We start from the raw sequence: 17,567 nt of genomic DNA, 5'->3' as shown, positions 1-17,567 counted from the left end.
TGAGTCCATTAGCTCTATTTTACTGAAAAACATGTAAATACATAAGCAACAAATACAATCATTATTTTCCTAAGTAACACATTATTGAAACTATGTTAGAATAAATTTATAAGAAAATAATATGTAGATTTTCCTCGCAATTTATTACAATTTTTTAATAAGACACAAATACATTGCTTTAGGATTTCACTTTACATTTAAGAGCGTGCTTTAGTAGTATTATAAATTAATTACTTTAAAATATATTGATTGCTAGCTTGATTTCAATTATTCATGGGGAAAAATTGTCATTTCACTCATTCAATAAGCAATTGCAAGCTCCTACTGTCATTAGAGAATTGTGGTAGGGACTATGGGGGATAAAGATAAAAGACATACAGCATCCCCAAGAAATGCAATTCCTAAATTCAATTTTATTATTTATTCATTTTTAATTATTCCAAGTATTTATTTTAACAGTATTTGTGTCAATGAAATGGTATAAAAAGTTAAACAGGGCTTCCCTGGTGGTGCAGTGGTTGAGAGTCCGCCTGCCAATGCAGGGGACACGGGTTCGTGCCCCGGTCTGGGAGGATCCCGCATGCCGCGGAGCGGCTGGGCCCGTGGGCCGTGGCCGCTGAGCCTGCACGTCCGGAGCCTGTGCTCCGCAACGGGAGAGGCCACGGCAGTGAGAGGCCCGAGTACCGCAAAAAAAAAAAAAAAAAAAGTTAAACAATATTGTGGTAGGGACTATGGGGGATAAAGATAAAAGACATACAGCATCCCCAAGAAATGCAATTCCTAAATTCAATTTTATTATTTATTCATTTTTAATTATTCCAAGTATTTATTTTAACAGTATTTGTGTCAATGAAATGGTATAAAAAGTTAAACAGGGCTTCCCTGGTGGTGCAGTGGTTGAGAGTCCGCCTGCCAATGCAGGGGACACGGGTTCGTGCCCCGGTCTGGGAGGATCCCGCATGCCGCGGAGCGGCTGGGCCCGTGGGCCGTGGCCGCTGAGCCTGCACGTCCGGAGCCTGTGCTCCGCAACGGGAGAGGCCACGGCAGTGAGAGGCCCGAGTACCGCAAAAAAAAAAAAAAAAAAGTTAAACAATATTATACATAGAGTCCTAAATTCAATTTTAAATCACTTGCTTGAAGGAAGGGTGAAATTGACCAAGGAAATATCATGAAATACTGTGATCGGTTCCCAGGCTGTTCAGTCCATAAGGTTGTTACTACTGGTAGCATTAGTTTGAACATTAGTTTATGTTCCCAAGAACAACGGAGAAACCTAATAGAGGAAAGAGGATGAAGAGTTTCCCCTGGCTTTTAAGCTTTATTCAAGGCTAGCATTAGGTGTCATTTTAAAATTTGTACTACAGATGGAAGTTTTTACTTAATATACTGTTAATTTGTTTATATCACCTGTCATTTTTTTTGTTTATTTGTTTTTTGTGTGTTACATGGGCCTCTCACTGTTGTGGCCTCTCCCGTTGCAGACCACAGGCTCCGGACGCACAGGCTCAGCGGCCATGGCTCATGGGCCTAGCCGCTCCGCGGCATGTGGGATCTTCCCGGACTGGGGCACGAACCCGTGTCCCCTGCATCGGCAGGCGGACTCTCAACCACTGCGCCACCAAGGAAGCCCTCACCTGTCATTTTTAAAAGGGCTGTTTTTCTAGTGGAAAGCACACAGTATACAGAAGGAACACACCAGTATTTTAAGATATATTTTAAGAGTTATTTTGGACTGTGCTAAACCCCTAAACACAGACAAACAATCCAAAATGAGGAATAACCCAAGTCATTCGTATCAAATTTGGAAATACACTCTACAAAGCTTTTGGAGCATAATTTTTGGTATTTAGATGTTCCTTAGAAGAATTATCTTGTGAGTATTTATTTCCTGGATGATTAAAAACCTAGCAGCCCAAAGGCTTGGTAATAATTAATTTGAAAATAAAATCACGCAATTAAAAATTTGTACCAGGAATGTAGGCAAAATTTAAAGTAGATAATGAAAGAAATGACTAAAAGTAAGAAAAAATCATATCAACTTAAAGATATGCAAATACTGAAAAAAGGGGTAGCGTTCAAAACCTAGTACTTTTGTCAAATTCTCAGTTGCCCTCACACAAAAAAAAAAAACTTAAAAATTTGTATTTTAAATAAAATTCTTCTCTTGGATAAAAAGAGTATATAAACTCAAACAGTAACTGTGGGAGGGGCTTACAGTTGGTAAGAGTATTCAATTAATTAATTTGATTATAAATTTCAATAATCACAGAGAGTAATTTATTTTGAAATTTCAACAACATTAAAGGAGATCACAGCTGGGGGTTTTTGACCTATTAAAAAGGGGCATGATTTTAAGAAAATTGAGATAGTCTCCTATAAAGTTTTCAAATACTGTGCTATTTCATCCATGAAGGCTTCTCAGGATTCCACAATAAGTTCCCTGCCTGTTATTCCCTGTACTCTGTTTAAAACTCTTGTTGAATCACCTTGCTTTCTGCCTTATGTTTCAGTTAATGTAAGAACATGTCCATCTCCTGCAGTTGACCAAAAGCCTCTTGAGAGCAGGGACAACACCCTACTCTTCTTGGTGTTCTCACAGGAACTTACACCCAGTAGGAACTCAGTAGGTGCTTACTGAACTTAAAACATACTGTTTTCCTCTCTCTCTCTCTCTCTCTCTCTCTCTCTCTCTCTCTGTCTCACACACACACACACACACACACACACACACACACGCACACACTGGAATTTCCCATTTACTCCTTTTTCAACATCCTTGAGGCTCTGGGAAATTTGTCTAATTTCTATATTAGTTGCCCTAATTTGGGAAAAATTGAGAACATTTACTACTTCAAGCAAAAAAGTCAACGCATTAATTTTTACAAAATGCTAATATGCAATCTAGTGGGTGACTAAAAGGTATTATTAACAACCGCAAATAGAAATTCTAAAGATAAAAAACAGCAAACCATCTAGACAAGCTCAACTTTTCACAATATCTGTAAGTTTTAACCACACACTATGAAATGCAGTAGGTACTTAGGAAAAAGGAAATGTTCCATTCCACTTTATATTGTTATGCTGACAGCAAATAAATGCTATGATCAAAGGAAAAGTCTTCTCAATAGAGAGATAGCGGCAATTAATTCAAAACTCCTAAGAACTCTTTAAGAGGGCTGAGTTTTCATTTTCTTTCTACTACTGAGCTACTAATACAGAAGGCCACTTGCCTACCACAAGTGCTTATCACTTACACAGTGGTTGAGGACACTTGCCCTATAGTGCAAAATTATCCAGCCCCTCCAACCCAACGTAGGGGTGTCCCACAGCCCATTGCTATGCCATGCATATTGGCCCCATCATACTGAACACCTAATGAAAATGCAATACTTTTGACTCATTTAAGCTCTTTTAAATCCTGCCTATGCTTGGTATAAAAACTTATCTTTGAATGGAAAATTCAGGCTTGTACGAACAGTCAAGAAACTGGCATGATCTCCTCAAATTTATCTTTCTTTGATCAAGGACATAATTCTTGAAACAGTATCCAACCTAAAGGTCAGTTCCACAAATTAGTCTACTTTCTGAGAGTTTTAGTACAACTGGCCAAAACCTGGCTAAGGAAACTTTTCCTTTTATTAAGATCTTAGTAGGTCTTTGTAACACACTGACTGGTATGCTCAGTTACAGCAAAAATAAAAGTAAATTATGCCAGGAAAGAGAGGTGTTCACAAATTATCATGAAAACAAATGATAATTTTGTTTATAATTACTAGTAATCATGACCTAACAAAATTCTTAACCAGCTCCTAATGGCCTTGAACTTTCATTAATGGTTCTAACTTCCATCTCCTATTTTTAAGAGAAGGACAAGAGAGAATAACATCAAGGTGATTTTCAGGTTTGGGTTTTTTTTGTGTGGGGGCGGGAGTAGGAGGTAGGAAGTTTCATCTAGTTTTGTTTTAGATTCAGATTATGTCTGCAGTTGATAAACAATGAGCTCAACAACTCAATCATACAAAACTATTCAGTAAGAAACAAATTTAGCAAAGTTGACTTTTAGGATCTTTAATTTCACAAACTGTCAAATATTTAAGTGTGATCACTATTCTCATATAAAGATTTTCAAATGCAAAGGATAAAACAAAGAGAGTTTCAGAGAGGGGGAATTCTCTTATACATAGTTTAGCAGAATATACTTTATTGCATATTCTATTCCCAGACCAAACAAGATAAAACACATTTTTCTACAACAATGACTGCAAAGGAATTCAGCATAAATGCTAGGCCTATTCCTATAGCTATTTGAGAGAAAACAGACAGATGGTGAGGAAAAAAATAAGTTCACTTTCATTCAGAGATCCGCTTGGTTTTGTGTAAGCAGACTCCCAAAGAAATGAATACTCTGAGACTTCTAAACAGGACAGTGCCTTCACACTGTCACATTCACACATTCCCCATTATTACCCAGCACTTGTCATAGCCCTTGTCTTTGTCCTTCAACTCTCCAAATCAGGATGAGTCACTAGCACCTGCAATTGTGTGGCACATTCCTAAGAAATAAGACACTTTGCAGTTAGTTTGCCTGCATTGATTCCTGCTCATTTTACTAAGCTGATCACACCGAGGCCAATGTTCAGAAATAGAAGGGGAATGCACCAACCTTGAATCATAAACAGCTCCCTATGAAGCGAAAGGATAACGTACTGAGACACTTTAATTCTAATCTTCTACCTTCTTTTCTGCACTTGGTCAATTTAGACACATATGATGAATGATACACTCAAAAGTTAACCTATTATTATATATAAACACCAATATGCACCTGACTTCCAGTTTGGTACCATATATTGTTCACATTATCTCCCCCCTCAAAAGGAAATAACTCTCAATACACACTAACTCTGTTAAACCACAATACCAAGAAATCACAAGGAATATTTCAAACATATAGTCCTAAAAAGACTAAATTTACTAGAAAGAAATTTTTTTCCACTAAGCATTTGAGTTGGAATAATTATTATTTAAAGTGAGAAGACATTTTTTTCCCTGCTTAGAAATTCACTTTTCATTTAATCTGTACTCGCTTTGCTAGAAAACTATAGTCAGGAAACAGTAAATCCCTGGAAAACAAAAATTACCTACAAATACCAAGAGTTTGCTTTCGTGGAAAACAACGAAACAATATATGTTCATGGGTCTGTATTTAAGGATTTCAGATTAGCAAATTAGCTACAATTTCACTAAAGTGTATATATCCTTGGCAAATTCTATTGGAATCTCCTGTTAAAATATGGTCCCTCAAAACAGTCTTTATTTATAATATCTAATGCCCAAGGTAAACCCAGTGAACACTTTCCCACTTTAAAGTTAAGTAAGTGACCTTTAAGGAAATAGTTTAATTCATTATTTTACTCCTCTCATTTATGCAAGGTACAGGAGGCAGATGTTTGACTTTTCTGCCACCAAATATACTCATTAATCCTGTCTTTTTTCAGATCCGTCAGTGAAAAGCAATGCTTGACCCTAAAGCCAAGATGGCTGATAGAGCGAAAAGGCTGGAGAACATTATCCTGGGAAACAAAAGAGAAACAAAAGGGGCAAAAATACAGATCTACAGACCAAGGCGGGTAGAAAGGGTGACAACTGAACAATATCTCACATTCCTCGCCCAATCAAAAATAAAATTTTTTAAAAAGAGCAAAGTACATAGGCCTCTGGGTAGAAGTAAAGGACTAAAGGATAAGCAAAACTAGAGCAACATTGTTCTTCAACTTGGAAAATTGGAGAGAGAAGGAGAGGGTCATTTTACCTACCAGTTCTCTGGCCTTCACTTCTGTTTCCTTTCTTCCGACTATTATTCCTCAGATTCCTTTTTCTCCTTAATTCTTTCTATTGAAAGCTGTTCTTTTTTCTCCCCTCCCTTTCAAGGGGCTTTAGACCATCCCCCTTCGCCCTTTTTCCCCACTGGCTGGGAGGACACAGCAGAGAGACTCCCAACCTGCTGACAGTGACGGATGGCTGTGCACAGGCACACAATGGCAGACGCAGGCATGTTATCAGCCTTGCAGCTGGCCTTCGAAAGAAAGAACCAAAGCCTAAGTCTGACCTGAGGGAGGCTGATTTAATTAAGGTCACAGCAAAGGGCAGAGCTGCCTGTGGGCTGCATGCTCTGCCGAGTGCCAGGGAAAAAGCTTTAAGATGCTTCTCCAGAAGAAAAATTCAAGAAAGTCATGTTGGTAGAATGTTGGAAGGTGGGGAAAAAAGAAAAGGCAACAGAGATGTGTTTGATAAGTAAGTACAGGTGTACCAAAAGTTTATGATCCAGTGATATACAGACATCAAAATGCAATGACAGTAGGAAACATATACCAAGTATGTTTTGACATGCCTTTCAAACTAAGAAATATTCCAGATGAATAATGAGAGGCCCAGACTGAAGTGATCCAGGCTACTCAATCCAACATCAAAGCAAAGTTTCTATTAATGGCAGGCACAGGATCAAAATCCAAATGTATATATATTTTTTAACCTACAACACATAGTCCATTTTTCATACAGTATATTTAAGAGAAAAGCCTTACCAAACAGGGAATGCGTTCAGGTTTGGGGATTGCTTATGAGACAAGGATTTTGCTAGATGATTGGGACCCAGTGGTGCAAAAAATATACACGATCTCTACCTTCAAGAAGCGCGTAGCCTAGCGTTGGGGCGGGGGGGGAGTGTCAGACGATGACACAGGTAAACAAGTAATTACAATATATGTTGAGGCAAAGACACTAGGCTGGTGTGTCTAAAGGGGTGACAGCCTGATTTTATTAAATCCCAAACTTACTTACCCAAAGGTATACCATCAGACTACTACTAATACCTTCCTTTGCATGTGTGAACTAAAATCTAGCACTGAACTCTGCCCCTAAAATGACAACACACTGTCCAACAATAACCAATATAGGGAGAAAACAACAAACTCATGATGTCTTTCGTATGCTCCAGAAGGCTGGCTGGTAGGTGTCACCTGCAGATGAGTTCCTGAGTTCCTGGCCAAAATACAAAAAAAATCACAGTCCCTGTCCTCCTAGGGCTTGTGAAACCTAGGCCTACCATAGGGACCATATTACACCCCTTCCACAGTCTCCTTGACATTTGTCAAATTCAGGGGTACCAGAGAGTCAAAAGGCAGGACCCCCAGTGAACGAGCAATTACTCAGCACCAGAGCAGAGGCTGGACTTTGCATGGCTGAACAGGGATAGAATACTGCCAGCAGTAGCAGGACAGGTAAACAGGGGCTGAGTAATGAGCTCAAGTGAGGAGGACAAGCACAAACAGGGAGCAGGAAGAAATACTTTAAGGCTAAAGGCAAGTTCAGACGACATGGTAACCAGCCAGCTGGGGAAGGTTATCCATGAACTGACCATATATTGTGAAGGGGGGCCATATGGTAAGGACAGGCACTTGGGCAAGCAGCAACTAATATCCATCAAAAGATGTCATTAATCATGCGGATAAGACGATTTATCTCTCATTTGGCCTTTTCACCTATACCTTCATACACAGTCCACTTGCTACCAAATTGCTAGCTTCTCAACATTACTAGCACTTCATTCTGTCTGAGTATACGGCATTGGATGGTTGGGGAATGGCTATCACCAAGCACCTATTGAACAATTAAAGCCATATCTTTTGCATTAATGAAGTATAATATTTTTTAAATCCTCATACAACGTTGACTTTATAGTGGTGGCACTGGTGGTATTAAAAACAATGGTATGTGTGGGGGTTTTTTTAGCCACAATTTTTAAAAAATGACTCATTTTTCTCATTTCTTCTGTAACCGGAATCAGGCATTTGTCCTTGTGCTAAACTTAATCTTTCCAATCTCTTAAATGTTAATAATGAATTTTCCAACCTCATTGTGTATTAAAAAACAAACAAACAAACAAAAAATCTCACTCATTCTTCAGGGAAGTGAGTCACCATTAGCAGAGACCATTATGATAAGAGAAGGCTTGCAGTCTCCAAGCACAAGCCAGTAATTAGGCAAGAGCCCCCAAATCAATAATAATTTCACTCTTCGGAGAGACTTGGTCATCAGACATGACATCTAGTTTGTGTTTTAAGATACTAACATCAAACTCAGAATCAATGAAGACAATTCTTTTCTCAGTTGCTCAATATGGATTGTCTTAAACTGCAACCTCTTGAGGCAAAAACAATGTTCCAGTCGCACTTCTATGCAATGTTAAGGTCATTTTTTAAATACATTAAAGCTAAGACCGCCACAAGCTCTCCTAGGCAAACGTTTCATAATGTAAAATCGCATCGAATGCTGTCAAAGTTTTACTTATTGTCCAAACTAAGATGAAGCCCTGACAAAGTAAATAAAGTGAAAGGTTTATCACTTGTCACCATGTAATGAAAATAAATATCTTGTTACAAGTCTGGTTAGTCTAATAATAACAATTTCAGAGCAGATTTGCCTACTAGATCAAAGGACTGATTTGCTGGGAGAGAGCAATTCTGAGTTTTAAGTCATACACAGCTTTGAGTCTGTTTCACTTTTTGTAAAGAGACATTTTAATAAAGATCCTATGCCTCACACATCTTTGTATCATTCACAGCAACTTGCCTTGTACATCTTGGGAATGTAACAAAATATTTGCTGGGCATAGTTTCTAACAACCAGCATTAAAGGCTTCCCAAAGCAAGTACAGGAAAAACAAAAGAACATGCAAACCTATTTCTAATATGCTTTTATCATATGTTTCACAACACAAATCTGAGTAATGTTTCTTACTCAGAAGAACTTGCTTCTTTTAAAAAATGTGCACTTCGACAATATTTTAAATTAGTAGACTATTTATAGAAAATGCAAGTAAAGTTAACGTTACTTTTACACTTAGTTCCTTACCTGACAAATTTATTACAAGTAGCTTCACCCCATTCTGTGTACCATATCATATCTAGATTCTCCCAAACAAAACAGAAGGTATAGTGTCTGCCTTAAACTTGGGCGCAGTGGGTTTCTAAGCCCGAATGCAAATTATTTCACTATTAAAACATTAAAATAACTAAATTGCTAACAAAACCAAAGAGTAACAAATTAGAGTATATTGGAGAAAAAAAAATGCTGGCTGGAAATAGGGACAAAGGGGCTCTTGTCCCTGCTCAGCCATTAATTTACTACATGACCTTACCTAATTAGTTAGCCTCTCTGGGTCTCAACTTCCTCATTTTAATATTATTTTTGAGGCCCATTCAAACTGCATGCTAAGATTCAGCATGTGTAACTGTCCTGCGAACTGATTTATAGTCATACCACCCTTCCCCCAAAAAGTCACATTTAACATGGCAGTTTTAAATATCTGAGTATGGATTTTTATCAAAGGCAATTTATTAAAATGTCAGATGAGCTTAAGTCCATTTCAGGCGGAGAATTAAAGGCAAGTATATTAAAGAAAGTACTGCTTACAGATTCAAGTTTCACCTAGACAGCAGCTGTTGCTATTGAGAGCACAGCCTTTCTTTAATAGTGTAGTTGAAAATTACTCCTCTATACAAATGGAGAAAACTATTAAGGGTGATTTTCATGGTCTCAAAAATGTAGATGTATAGTTTTTCTTGTCCTTTCTTTTTGCTTTTCTATATTCATTTTGTTACGATCAAGACAAAGAGAAGGACTAGCCTGACTTGGGAGGGAGGGAGGAGAGTACGGAAGTTACAGTACAGACCCAGACAAGCCCCTCTCAATTGCTGTGCTGTACTAGACAGCCCATCCTTCTAATTAGTGTTCACAACCCAAACGTGATGAAAAGATTTCCTATGGCTGAGAAGAAGATGCCTGAACAAGTGAGACTCACCATATGACAACAGCTGAAGATTTGCACTCAAGATGGGATTCAGCACACTCAGGAAAGGGCCAATAAAATAGAAATCTGTGACTGAGACCAATTAGACTAAGTTATGAACTGTATCTATTTACAGCTTTGAAAAAGAACATATTTTGAAAGTACCAAACAGCATTAGCTTGTATGGTACTTTACCATATACACAGCAAATTAAATCAAAGTTAATCCTCAAAGAATTCCATAAAGTTATTTTACAGATGAAGAAACAATATGTGAATAATTTGGGGATCTGCCCAATAAGCAAATGGTTAACAATTGTCAGAGCTTTGTTTTAAACTCAATTCTGACTTCAAGTCCTCCAATCTTTACATTTCAAAATGGTACCTCTAACACCAGTTTTCAGCCCCTACTATTATGTCTGATTTAGTCAATTTTATTTTTCACTAAATTGCTTCCCCCTCCCATTCCCAATCTGATCCTCCTCTGGGTTCTTAAAGCATTCTATGCATAATTCTCCAAACACTTATTGGGCTTTCTAATTGTTCATTTCCTTTTGTACCTGAACAGACTCATTTCTTCAACAGCAGAGATTGTTTTATCACTCTTTATAGATGGAAGCCACCAGGTTATCTTTGCTCCTTGTTTTTTGTGGGGGTTTTTTTTTTTGGCCTTGAGGCATGTGGGACCTTAGTTCCCTGACCAGGGATCGAACCTGCGCCCCCAGCACTGGCAGCGAGGAGTCTTAACCACTGGACCCCCAGGGAAGTCCCTATCTTTGCTCCTTGTGACCTCTTGAATTTCAACCAATTCATCCAACTCCCTCTCCCTACCAAAAAGAACACTCCACAAAGAGAGTGGGCAATCAGATTGCTTCCAGAACGCCTGACACACAATAGGTGATTAATAATTGTTAGCTGAAGGGATGGTGGGTGGGTGGATGATGCAATACTCTTAAATATTTTACAGCACTTTACAAGGTACACATTTACATACAGCATCCCGTGTGAGTCTAAAACTGCTCATTTGACAATGATAATTTAAATTTTCTCTTTCTGACATGTGGTTCATCATTCTCAATTTCAGAAACTTGCCCAGAGGCACATAGCTAGTAAGTAGTAACTTTTCAAATTCAGAAATGGCCCACAAGACTACCTTACTCTCTGCTTTGTTTCCTCTTCATTTCCAAGATAGCTGTTTGAGAACAGGCTTGATTATGTCTATTAGAACATGAATGAGGTGTTGCCCCATTCTGGTTTCCTGTTGTGAAAGTTTCCGGACTTTTGAAAGTTTGAGGGGTTATAGGCCAAATCAAGAAAACAGACTTTATGGGACTTCCCTGGTGGCGCAGTGGTTAAGAATCTGCCTGCCAATGCAGGGGACACGGGTTCGAGCCCTGGTCCAGGAAGATCCCACATGCCGCAGAGCAACTAAGCCTGTGCGCCACAACTACTGAGCCTGCGCTCTAGAGCCCACGAGCCACAACTACTGAGCTTGCGTTCTGCAACTACTGAAGCCTGAGCGCCTAGACCCCATGCTCCGCAGCAAGAGAAGCCACCGCAATGAGAAGCCCACGCACCGTAACGAAGAATAGCCCCCACTCGCCTAGACCCCGCTTGCCGCAACTAGAGAAAGCCCGCGTGCAGCAACCAAGATCCAATGCAGCCAAAATTAATAAATAAATAAACAAACAAACAAAAATCAATAATCCTTTAAAAAAAAAAGAGACTTTTACTCAGACAATTAGCTGTGACAAAGGAAATCTAAACAAGTACCATGTAAGAATTTACTGATTCAATTTTCCTGTCCAGTCCTCACCTTGCTTTGCTCATTCACAGACTGTTAAAGGGAAACAGGTGATGACTCAGAATTCACTTCTAACCTTCCTTTTCTGGGCCTGTAAACACATTCAGATAAGACAGCATCAGGTGGACTGAACTGAAAACCACAAGACTTCTGGTTACACACACACACACACACACACACACACACACACACCCTGCAGTGCAGGTACACAGAAAATTGAGAGGAGTGGTTTTAATGTAAAGGATAAAGCACAAAAAGGTGTTACCCAATGTTTACTAATCAGAATAAGTGCACTATCTTCTGCTTTGCCCAGAAATGCAAACTCAAAAGAACACTTTGCATAGCTAATCAAAGACACAACCAAAGTATGATGCCCAGACCAATTTTGAAAATACCAAGTTTCCTTCAAGGGTCAAACAAACATTAATAGCTCCTTTCTAGACAACCAAAGAACCATAAGGCTAAATATTTTAAATGCATTTGTTTTGATTTTATTTTTTTCACATTTTTATTGGAGTATAATTGCTTTAAATGCTGTGTTAGTTTCTGCTGTAGAACAAAGTGAATCAGCTATATGTATACATATATCCCCATATCCCCTCCCTCTTGCGTCTCCCTCCCAACCTCCCTATCCCGCCCCTCTAGGTGGTCACAAAGCACCGAGCTGACCTCCCTGTGCTACGCGGCTGCTTCCCACTAGCTAGCTATTTTACGTTTGGTAGTGTATATATGTCAATTCTACTCTCTCACTTCGTCCCAGCTTACCCTTCCCCCTCCCGGTGTCCTCAAGTGCATTCTCTACGTCTGCGTCTTTATTCCTGTCCTGCCCATAGGTTCATCAGAACCTAAATGTATTTGTTTTTAAAACAGAGACATTTCCAACAGGTAAGCCTGGCTGCTTTGAGGACTCAGTCCTCACTCAGCTCAGGTGAAACCTCCCTCCATCCCCCTTCCTCTAAATTCTTCTCACTCTGTACTGGGAAGAGCTCACGAAGATAGTATCTGCACACCCTCAACACGTGCAATTATGCAACATCGCATCACAGTCACACTGAAACAAGGGGAGTGAACACAAGCCAGTGAGTGACTCCTGTGCGGAATGAAAGTTCTTAAAATTATTAAGCACTCTATCCTTAACCCTTACTGCTGATGAAAGGAGACATATATCAAAAAGTCTGTTTTCCTAACCTAATGCGGAGAATTTAAGCGAGCGGCTTCCGCTCCACGGGAAATCTGGGGACACAAATCAACCCTCAGCAGACAGCATCCAGGGACGTCAGAACCTTGGTTTTATTACAAGGGGTGTAGCAACCAGCACTAACCGCAGCACTTAGGGGTCCTCACAGAGCCGGACCCCCTTCCGTTGCCAAGACCTCCCAACTTTGCAGAGGAAAGCTGTAAGTGGGGTCCAGTGCTAAGCCTTTCCCCAGCTTTAAAGAAAGCTGCACGAGATCTTAAAGAGTCGCCTTACCTTAACTAAAAGAAACTGGGGTGGGAGACGGGGGGGGCACCAACCCAGGGTAATAAAGAGACAAAGATCACCCCAAACGCGTACGCGCGCGCTCACTGAAGCCGAAACTCTGCAATGCACATTCCACCAACCTTTCACTGTAGTCGGCTTCCTGTGGGGTTTATTCCCCCAAGCCAGCCCTCTCCAGAAAGTTTAAGACTGTTCACACTGACTTTCAAAGGTCCATTGTTTGCTTCCCCGTAAAAGCAATGAAAAGAGCGAGGGAGAGAAAGAAATCAAGATGTGGTTCCCAAAGACCCTTTCTTATGGACAGGACTTACTCGGGGGAGTCTTGTTACTCCTAATCCAAAGAGGAGAAAGGCGGCGAGCGGGGGGAGGGCGGGAGGGTGCTGTGGGAGGCGGGAGGCTTTTGCCGTTTCAATAGAAATGCCCCAATGCCTGATTGCAGGGAGCCGGGAAGGAGCGGAGGACCATGGTCCGCGTCCTGGCAGTGGCCCCCAGCGGGCAGCAAGGGAGGCAGGGCGGAGGGTGGGGGTGCTGGTGACCCCGTTGCTTCTTACCTTCCCCTCCCCCGCTTAGCGTCGGCTAATTCAGGTGCCTACACAGCAGTCCAAAGAGACAGAGCCGAGCTCCTGGCGTCCCCGGGTCTGGATCTTCCCTCCATGGCCAGGGAGCCCCTCCAGCCCCGGCCCGCCGCCGCTGCCGCTTTTACGCAACTGGCAGCCGCAGCCTCTGCCTGGAGGTGAAACACTCTCCTCCCGGGAATGACGCGCACTTCCCTCCGCCTCCGCCTCCTCCTCCTCCAGTCCCGAGCCTCACGGGCAAGGGCCTTGGCTTGCTCTCTCCGGAGCAGCTGCTCCGCCGTCTCCGTCTCCGTTCCTTCCCCTCCGGGAGGAAGAGGAGGAGAATCTTGGCCCGGGCGACTCGGGCCGAAGCGTCCGCGCGACAATGAAGGGGGGCGGCCGCGCGGGGCAAAGCGGGGTTCCGGGAGTCCCGCCTGTCCCTGGTCGGCGGGCGCCGCGGCTCGCTTGGGTCGCGCTCAGCCTCCGCCGCCCAGACAAGCAACCCGGCTCTGCGGGTCCGAGGGCTGCTGATTGGGCGTTCGGGCAGGCGAGACGAAGAAGGCGGGGGGAGAGGAGGAGCCTGCGGCCGGAGGAGGCGGTGACCGCGCAGGGCTCCTCCCGCTGCCCCAGCTCAAGGCGAGCTGCGAGCGCCGGCGCTCAGCGCCTCTCGCTGCGGCGCCCAGGAACAGCACCTGACCGCCCGGTTGCCGGAGCAGGCCCCCCCAAGCAGCGCCCCACGCTGCGGCACCCATCAACTCCAGGTTGAGCCTAACCCAGAGCTCCCGTAACCTCCCAGCTGAGCTTGACTCTGCACCTTCATTACTTCCCGGCTGAGCCTGACACTGCGCCCCCCATCACTCCAAGGCTGACCTGGACATTATACCCGTCACCTCCCGGGGGAGCCTGACTTTGCGCCCCAACATCTCACGGCTGAGCTGGACATGCCCCTTCATCGCTCCTGGCTGAGCCAAACTGCGCCCCATCATCCCCAAAGGGACTTCCACAACTCCCGAAATTTTTCTGTGCGTTCGGCCACCGCACCACGGCTGCCCCCACCTGGCCAATCACTGGCGCTGGTTTCTTAGCCTTTTCGGGAGAATAGTTTGCTCTCGACTCAGGACAGCTCCTCCGGCAGCGCAGAGCGGTCCCAGCATCTCGCTCTCACGCCAGAATAAATATACCTACGTCTCCCCACGCCCCCTGCCCGCGCCACTCTGGAGTGGCTGTCACTTGCAGGAGTGGCGCTGCAGGCCACTCCCCTGCCCACCCCAACTCCGATGTACCTCTCTATGGACACCCACACTAGGGCTGGAATAGCCTGGCCGCCACCACAGCTGGAGCTGCTCTCACCGAGGGAAAGCTTGGCTCCCGCTGAGGGCGCGGCCGGGGCTTTTATCACTCAGACCTACGAGGTCCCGGGCTAGTGACAGCAGCAGGACTGCCAAATCCAGGCTGTCGCCATCCGCCACTTAATCCGGAATTGGAAGTTTTCCCGCTAGGGAGCTCTTTCAGGGAATACTGTACAGAGAGATTGTTCAGTTTTCAGGGTTGCTCTTTTCTTTTTTCTCCACCCTTTAAAAAAAAACTCAGTCATGTAAGCATGACACACCCAGCAGGCAGGAAGGGGAATTCCCTATTTCGAGGGTTTTGGTTCCGGACTTTGCTGGAATCAATGTTTCTAAATCTTGGCTGATAAAATTCCTGTGGGGCACTTTGAAATTTTTAGGTTCCCAAACCTCGCACCACCTACGGAATTAGAGGTGCTGGGAATATGCAAGCTTGAGAAACAGTTGTTGAGTGCATCCCGGAATTAAATAAAACCTTGGAAAGATGCCTCTAAAATAGCAACACGGTCTAGTGCTGAGACCTTAAAGAAACCACCCAACTCTGGGAGCCACTGTCCCCTCTGAGAGAAGGAGGAATGTTCTTAAAATAAGGCAGATGGTTTTGAACGACAAACTGGGGGGAACAAAGGACTATTTTAGTAATCTAAAGGTGAAATGTCCAGGACCATGCCTTGTAAGGACAGGACAGGAACTGTGTGACCCTGTGTGGTAGGCTAAAAAATAGTCCCCCTAAGATATCAGATCTTAATCACTAGAACCTAGAAATGTCCCCTTACAGAGAAACAGGGCCTATGCAGATTAAATTAAGGATCTTGAGTTGAGGAGATTTTCCTGGGTTTTCAGGATGGCCCTAGCTGCAATCACAGGTACCCTTATAAAAGGAAGGCAGAGAGGAAAAGGCAATGTGTCCAGGAAGGCAGGGATTGGAGTGATGCAGTCAAGGAATGCCAACAGCCACCAGAAGCTGGAAGAGGCAAGAAAGGATTCTCCCCTAGAGCCTCCAGAGGGACAGCAGTTCTGCTCACACCTTGATTTCACACTTTCAGGCCTTCAGGAGCCTTAGAGAATAAATTTCTCTTGTCTTAAGCCACCAAGTCTGTGGTAATGTGTTAGAGCAGCCACGGGAAACAAATATACCCTGTGACCTGTGCAGTGCCAACTTTATGTTAAAATGCCCATTTTCTGAAGCTTTATTATGTGCCAGGCACTTTGCTTAGAGTTGGGACATCTCATTTAATCCTCCCAATAATTACTATTCCAATTTTAGAGATGAGGATACTGGGACTCAAAGTTTAAGGAGCCTGCCAAGTTCACACAGCAAGAGCCTATTGGAATAAAGTCAGCCAACAACTCAAACATCAAAAATAACAAAGAAAAGTTCACATAAACTATTTTAATGAAAGTTTTGGGTTTAAAGAGGTCTTACTTCCATAACCTATATCTACTGCCAAAACCAAAGCAAATGGATGTTGCTAGTAGGGGAGACTGTGCATGTGGGAAAAGGGCAGGGCATATAGGGGAACTCTCTGCACCTTGTGCTTTTTGTTGTGAACCTAATACAGCTCTAAATAAATTCTATTAACAACAACAATAACAACAAAAAAGTGGGGGGGGAGATTGAATCTTTGTGTAAGCTACCTTTGAGAATTGTAAAACTTTTGTTCTTAGATATTTATCTGGAACATGGAAAATCAAAGGTCCTTTAAAAAAAAAAGGCACATGGTTTTGAAACTAACATGAAAGGAAGTTACAAAGGAGACAAAGTGAGAGGTCACAGAATGGAATTGATGTTGTCACCAACTGGGTCCCCGGGGAAGCAGGCTCTGAGACAGAGTGGTGGGATGGTCATTAAGGAATGCCCATGGGGATGACACTTGTGGAGGGAGGGACAGGAAGCAGGATGGGACAGAGGAGAAGTGGAACTTCAGTGTAAACCCAACAACAGGCTCAGCAGACCTCCCCTAGAGGCCCTGCAGCTAGCCTGACCCATCAGAGTTTTGGGCCTACATGGCTGGACCTTTATATCGCTTCCTGAATTAATCATTGGATGTGATACATCCTGGGAAGTAGTACGACCTTGGGAAGGTGACTCAGCAACTGAGGCAGTCCCTGAGAGGGCCAGCTGTCGACAGCACTCAGAGCTGAGCAGCATGCCTCCCTTGAAGGCAGATCTGGCTGGCGAACTCCATGTCACCCAGTCACACCGTAGGTGACACCCTCACCCTCACCATTGTGCTGTCTTCTCCATATGAGGAGGGAAAGCCCCAGGCTGGGTGGGATGCTCACAGGATATTTTTTGATTCCTGGTGGGGGCAGTGCTCACACTTTTGAGGCAGGATAGCACACTGACTAAGACCTGAGTCCCCTCAGTCAGATTGCCTGGGTTAGAAGCTCACTTGCCATATAACTTTGAACAAGATGCCTCTAAGCCTCAGTTGCTTTATTTAAAAATGGGAATAGGGCTTCCCTGGTGGCTCAGTGGTTGAGAGTCCGCCTGCCGATGCAGGGGACACGGGTTCGTGCCCCGGTCCAGG

At 43.0% G+C, this 17,567-nt stretch overlaps 1 protein-coding gene across 5 annotated transcripts in view; it reads right to left on the bottom strand.

The window, feature by feature from the left end:
• CEMIP2 (cell migration inducing hyaluronidase 2) overlaps nt 1-14,037 on the bottom strand; it is an 87,164-nt gene extending 73,127 nt beyond the window's left edge. For 3 of the 5 annotated variants that reach the window (XM_055087142.1, XM_024126849.3, XM_024126851.3), the window contains exon 1: nt 13,685-14,037. The gene's annotated coding sequence lies outside the window, so the exon portion shown is untranslated. Of the gene's footprint in view, nt 1-11,665; nt 11,745-13,444; nt 13,655-13,684 lie in introns of those variants that run through there. The other 2 variants (XM_024126850.3, XM_055087141.1) reach the window with 2 other exon arrangements.
• Nucleotides 14,038-17,567: the final 3,530 nt, after the last annotated feature.

The sequence above is a fragment of the Physeter macrocephalus genome, chromosome 9 (assembly GCF_002837175.3).
Source record: "Physeter macrocephalus isolate SW-GA chromosome 9, ASM283717v5, whole genome shotgun sequence".
NCBI classification, from domain to species: Eukaryota; Metazoa; Chordata; class Mammalia; order Artiodactyla; family Physeteridae; genus Physeter; species Physeter macrocephalus.
This window is presented reverse-complemented; position numbering and strand designations above follow the sequence as displayed.